The 6,796-nt window shown below is 42.7% G+C and overlaps 1 pseudogene; it reads right to left on the reverse strand.

The window, feature by feature from the left end:
• Window positions 1–838: 838 nt before the first annotated feature.
• LOC115030527 (small nucleolar RNA SNORA17) lies at window positions 839–950 on the reverse strand (annotated as a pseudogene).
• Window positions 951–6,796: the final 5,846 nt, after the last annotated feature.

Consider the following 6,796-nt stretch of genomic DNA (forward strand, 5'->3'; position numbering starts at 1 on the left):
TCTAATGACCTTGGGGTCAGCTCTTCTGTCTGCTGTATGTAGCAAGGGGCTGGGGGTCAGGGGGAATCATCTCTTCTTCACTCATGTCACTACACAGCAGACAAGTGGTAGGGCCAGCTCTCCCACACTCATGTAATTGCATAGGCTCACCCAAAATCCTGCCAACAGGGTCATCTCTACTGTGTTGCCCAAGGTTGATGTAGAGCCTGCTCTCCCAAGTGCTGAAGTCAGTGAGAGACAGGGACAGTTCCCCTGTTCTCATGACCCCAGGGCCAGGTCTCTCACCTGCTGCAGGTGGCAAGGAGTTGTGGGAAGGAGGGTATCTCTCTTATTCAATTCTCAGGAGATAAGTGGCACGATGGGCTTTCCTACACTCATACCTTCAGGAGCGCTTATCCGCAACTGCAACCATGGCCAGTTCCACTGTGCTTCCTGGGCAACATGCAGGGGCTTCTTTCTTGAGTACTTCAGCTGGCTAGGGGCAGGGTCAGATCTTGTGCCCTCACATCCCCAGGGCCAGCTCTCCCATAACTCCCAGGCAAGGGGTGGGTCCAGTTCTGCACAGCTCTCTCAGACATCAAGATATCCCAGAGTGGCTGCCCAGACCAGGCACATCTTCCAGGCCTTTGGTGGTAACAGACTCCTGATGCTGTAGGGCCACAGACCCAGACATAGTCCCCAGTGGCAGCACAGGCCAGGACCCCACCATGGTCTCAGGCAGCATCACCAGCTACTCACATTAGGCTGTTCCTCACTACCTCTGAGTCTCCAGTTCTGACTCTCTTCATTGTGACCACATCCTCTATTTCTCTTTTTTTTCCTTCCAACTTCTCTACCACTTGCTTCTTTTATTCAAATGTTCATAGGTCAGGACACAGCCTCTCTCCTCTCTGCCACCTATTGATGCACACTGACACAGAAGCTACACATGTAAAGCCTTTTGGGGTAGAGAGTTTTATAATTTTTATCAAAAGATCAAAAGACATTCCATATAATCAGATTTATATATTTTTTTGAGTGTGAAATTTTTATTTCTGCTCTGATGACTTAGTGGTCAGCTACTGAGCACATATTTTCTTACACTCTTTGAATAGTATCTCAGTTACTGATCTATTACTGTAAAGAAACACCATGACCAAGGCAACTTATGAAAGAAAGCATTTATTTGGGAACTGGGTTACAGTTTGAGAGAGTTAGTCCCTGACCGTCATGGCTGGAGCATGGCAGCAGGGAGGCATGGCACTGGAGCAGCAGCTGAAAGTTTCCATCTAATCTATAACCATGAGGTGTGTGTGTGTGTGTGTGTGTGTGTGTGTGTGTAGAGAGAGAGAGAGAGGAGCAGGGAGAGGGAGAGGAAGAGGTGAGGGGAGAGAGACTGGGCCTGACATGAACTTTTGAAACCTCAAAGCCCACCTCCAGTGTCATGTTTCCTCTATGTTAGTCACACCTCCTAATCCTTCTCAAATAGTTCTGCCAACTGGAAACCAGACAATTCAAATATACAAGCATGTGGGGCCATTCCCATCTAAACCACCATAAATAATAGTAAGTCTTCTCACCTTTTGCTAAGAGACTCACAGTTTTATAACTCTGCTTTAACCTTCATGTCCTGCTTGGATTACAGATGGTGGGAAAAATAATTAGTGGCCTTGAAGAGAGTCCATTGAGATAATCCCATCAGAGAAACAAAAGGAAAAGGATAAAGAGAAATGTAACTGTCTGACACCATTGAGCAGGGCATCAAGACCAGACAGATGAGAAATATTAGGGATTGCTCTAATTTTCTGTGAGCATCCCCTCATGTTTACATGACACAGCCATAGATGAATGATATAGATAGAAGGATAGAGATCTATAGATGATATAGAGAAAGATGACGTAGACATTGATTACATAGATAGATATAGGTAGATGATATAGATGTAGACATAGCATAGGTACAGATATTTCTCCATCCTCAGGATTAAGTTAGATCTTTTCATTTCAGACATTTTATTTCCAGAATCTTACAGTTTTATCAGACTCTTGCTTAGCGCAAGTGACATCGCTGTCCCAGGCAGCTCCTGATGCTGAACAATTGCTGATGACTGCTTTGGCAAACATCCCAAGGACAGGATTTCCCTGCAGAAAAAGCTTCAGCTCAGACCAGATGAGGATAACTTCAGGAAATGGACCTTTCTAGATCCAACAATAACAATACTCTACAGGGACCTTTCTTGCCGCACTGCCCTCCTCCCTCCTCTCTCCTTTATTTGGCTGGGTTAGGAATGAAACCCAGGGCTTTACGTGTGACGAGCAAGCACTCTGCCATCTGGGAAGCTTTCTGGAGTGCCAAAACCTGACCACCGGTGTAACTACTATGACATCTTGGTTTTAAAACTTCCATAGAGAATGGGGAAGAGAAATGGATCAAGAATAAAGCCACAAGTCTAGTCCTTTACTGAGATTCAGCAAGGATTTTTGGTTTTGTTTTTAGTTTGTTTTGAATGAGTGTCTATCAGCTTGCTATAACTTTGGTTGATTTCAAGAACTTTGCAAATCTGATCTCACAAAGTTTGACAGCACTTTCATTGCTTTGTAGAGGACTTCATTACTGAATTTCATCTCCTGAGTGTGTGTTTTCATGGATCTGTATATTTTATCATGGAACATTTTAAACATATATAAAGTAGGGGCTAAGACAATACAGCCCTATGTACCTATCTGGTTTAGTCAGTGTTTTATTGCTGTAAAGAGACACCATGATGATGGCAACTCTTGTAAAAGAAAGCATTAACTGACTCTTGCTTACAGTTTCATTATTGTCATGGGGGGAAGCATGATGACACATAAGCAAACATGGTAGCTGAGAGTTCTACATCCAGATCCAAAGGCAGCAGGAAGAAAGAGCCACAAGACCTGACTCGGGCCCCTGAAACCTCAAAGCCCATCCCCAGTGACATACTTCCTCTAAAAAGGCCACACCTACTCCAATAAGGCCACACCTCCTAATCCCTGTCAAGTAGCACCACTCCCTAATGACCAATCATTCAACACATGAGCTCATGGGGACATTCCTATTCAAACCACCACCCGTGGTAAGATGCCCAGGCAAAAGAAAACCAAGGGCAAGGCATGGTGCTACATGCCTTTACTCCCAGGACTTGAGAGGCAGAGATAGATGAACCCCATGGCATGAGTCCAGCCTAGCCCAGGCTACATAACAAGACCTTGTCAAAAACCAAAAACCAAACAAAATAACTCAAAACCCCCAACACTGAAAGGAGAGAGGATTTGTTTTGGCTCACAGTTATGTGTTACAGTCCCAGTTCTGTTGCCGGGAAGGTTTAGTGACAGAAAGCTTGAGGCAGCTGGTCACATTGCATTTACAGTCGAGAAGCAGGAAGCAATGGATGGACACATGCCGTTGCTCTCCTCCCTTTCTTCACCTCTGCTGTCTGGAGCCAGCCAGGGAATGGCACCACCAATTAACATAAAGTAACACACACACACACACACACACACACACACACACACACGCCCAGGGGACCATCTCCTGGTGACTCTAGTCTCTGTCAAGCTAGCAAGGAGAAGGCACTCTGAGATGCCTTTAAGGATCTGACAAAGTTGTGCTCCCAGTTGCACACATGTGGATGCTGTGCTGGGTCCTTGATGTTCTAACTAGAGTCACAGTCAGAGAATGAAAGTCTAAAGCACAGTACAAGACTATTGGGTACGAAAGCAGCAGTGACTGGGACTAGTGACAGATGGATGCTAGAGTGCTCGGTATACATCTAACATCCACACCAACACCCTGCCCTTCCCATGTCAGAATAGGGTATTTGTGTAATTTTAAGAAGTTTCCAATGTGCTTTTAATTCATTCTTTAGGGCCTTGGTTCTCAGTCTCGATTGCCCATTAAAGTCAATGGTTTCAGGGTAATTCTAGTCTAGCTCTCCCTCTGCTGGCTATCATTAATATTACAGTGAGCTGTCCCGCTCCTTCTCATCCTTATGCATGGATACAAAGTTACAATTGCTATATTTTCTTTTTCTTATGTTAATAAACAACTTTATTCTGGTCACCACAGCAGGAACATTCCCAGCTAATGCACAGAGAAGTGAGGTATTACTGTGTCAATACAGGAGCCAATGAGTTACATGGGACAGAGTATGAGAAGACAACACCAAAGTTGTGGGGTTAGACCAGGACAGAGGCCCTAGGCTGATGCAGAAAGGCCTATCTTCAAAATTTGTATTGCTTCAGTAATGTTAGGTGAACAGATAAAAAAAACTAGAACCAGATTCGATGACATCTTGAGTAATGCTGCTTTGCACACACACACACACACACACACACACACACACACACACACACACACAGATTTCAGGACATTCTAGTGGCACTGCCACAAGCAAGCAGCTTGCTCTTCACCACTTCCTCAGTTTCACCCATGCCTGAACTCCCATCTTTGAACCAAGTCTTGATGAAAGTCTCATATAAACAATGAAATTGTCTTAGACAGCAATGGCTACATCCTACGGGCACCAGGCATCTCTGGCTAGCTATCCTCTAAGAGTGATGGATGCCTCGTCTGGAGCACAATACAGAGGATGAGTAAAAGCAGTAAATAGTCTACAAACTGCTGGCTAAATATTCTGTCTGCAGGTGTGATCTGAGCCCACCTCCATAGCTCTAGGAAAGAAACCAAATCAGAATAAATAGCTTTCTCTACAGCATTCCAGGAAGGACTGACAAGATGTTGAAGGCTCACTCACACAGTATTAACATTTTTTCTTAAAGGGCACCTTGAGCTACATTTGCTACATATTTGAATTTATATATTAGGGACAAACTTATCGACAATTTATTTGTGTTTAACTTTTGGCAAAATAGAAACTTTGGTCATCGTTCTATAAGAACTTCTTAAAGGTTTTTTTTTTTTTTTTCCTGATTGAAATACCATTTCAGAAGTGATATACAACAAGAACAAGAAAGTAAGCATCTTCATATCTAACGCAAGCGCATGAGCTCTTCACCAGCATCTTAAATAGAGTGGGAGTCAGTGGTGCTTACAAACGGAGGGTACTCTTAATGAACAGTTACCTGGTTATCAAAATAAGGCACACCCTGCTATTGTCACCAATTGCTGTTAGGCAGTAGTGTTCTTCTTGGAAGGTCCAAGTTGGAAATCTAATTACCCAAAGGTTTAAAATGTGGTTTTGAAGACAATGTCAGTTGTGGGGACAGCTGCCTTGAACAAAATACCCTTCCTGGAATCCACAACAAGTTATCAGTGATGACATCCACCAAGATTTCAGCACACTGAAACACAAGTTCTCTTTCCCAGTCCATAAATCTATAAAGGCACTGTGCAAAATGTGGGCAGGGTAGGTCACACTCCAGTTTGGAGTGTATATGAAAACAAAGGCACATTTTCTAGGCACTAAACTGTATGTAAACTAACAAAAATAATCATTTAGATGAATTGTTTCTTTTATTGAAAATGTAGTGACCTTCATATTTTAACTGATTTTGATTTGACATTGTCTTTATCAGATATTAGAATAGCTACATTAGCTTTTTTGTTTGTTTGTTTCTATTTGCTTGTTAGATTGTTTTATATGTATACTATGACTCTTAGTCCCTGGGTGATGATACTAGTGAGGTGTGTTTCTTGGTGAAAATAGAAAGTTGAGTCCAGTTTTCTTTTCAATCTGTTCAGGCAATCTGTGCCTCTTTATTAATGAGCTGAGCCATTTACATGTAAGAATATTGTTAAGGACATTTCCTAATTCCTGTAATTTTCATCTCATTTTTTGTTTTGTTTTATGTTTATTTATTTATTTATTTATTTATTTATTTATTTATTTATGATCCCCTGTGTGTGTGTGTGTGTGTGTGTGTGTGTGTGTGTGTGTGTGTGTGTGTATGAGTGCACGTGTGTGCAAGCCCATGAGAGAGGATGGTGTTGCAGGCAGCAAAGCTGGAAGGACAGAGCCATCTAAGCCTCTGACATCTGACAGCCAACATGGAGCTTCAGGACTTGGAGTTGCCCTCCAGGGCTTTAGTCCTGCTTTGGTTTTGGTATTTCCTTACTATGCTCTTATTGCTTTTTGGAATGGCAGTGTATATTATGAACCATTCTGTGTTGGAAGTATGTCATTTACTTTATGTTGTGAGCTGGAAGTATGTCATGTACAGGGTGCTACAGTTAAGAGTTTGCCTTGAGTCTCTGAAGAGATTTTGAACTTTAGACTTTTAAGCACTGTTGAGACTGAAAGACTTTGGGGACTTTTGAAGTTAGACTGTGAATGTAGTTTGCATTATGTTATTACCACAAATCTATGGAGCCCAGGGAGTGGAGTGGAGTGGTTTAATGAGAATGGCCTCTATCAGCTCATATGTTTGAGACCCCAGTTTGTGGAATTGTTTGGGAAGGATTAGGAGGTGTGTCATTGAGGGTAGTATTTGAAGTCTCAAAAGACTACCTCATTCTCTTTGCCTCTTGCTTGACAGTTAAGATATGAGCTCTCAGCTGTTCCTGCTGTCATGTCTTTGCTCTACCGTCACTGACTCTGACCCTCTGAATCCACAAGCCTATGGTTGTCTCAGTGCACTAGTTTGTTGAATAAGTCTTTCTGGTACAAGTGTGTTGAATGAGCATTTGGCTTGGTACTCTCACCAAAATGCACATTTTCCACTTATTTGTACTCCCTCAACACAGGTCTAAGTATAACAAGCAACAACCATTTCACAGTCGGAAGTAGATAGAGGGGTGTGTGGCAGTGTGCTCTGTGAACGTTCTTCTTTTCTT

The sequence above is a fragment of the Mus caroli genome, unplaced genomic scaffold, assembly GCF_978045245.1.
Source record: "Mus caroli unplaced genomic scaffold, Mus_caroli_1 scaffold_2, whole genome shotgun sequence".
Taxonomy (NCBI): domain Eukaryota; kingdom Metazoa; phylum Chordata; class Mammalia; order Rodentia; family Muridae; genus Mus; species Mus caroli.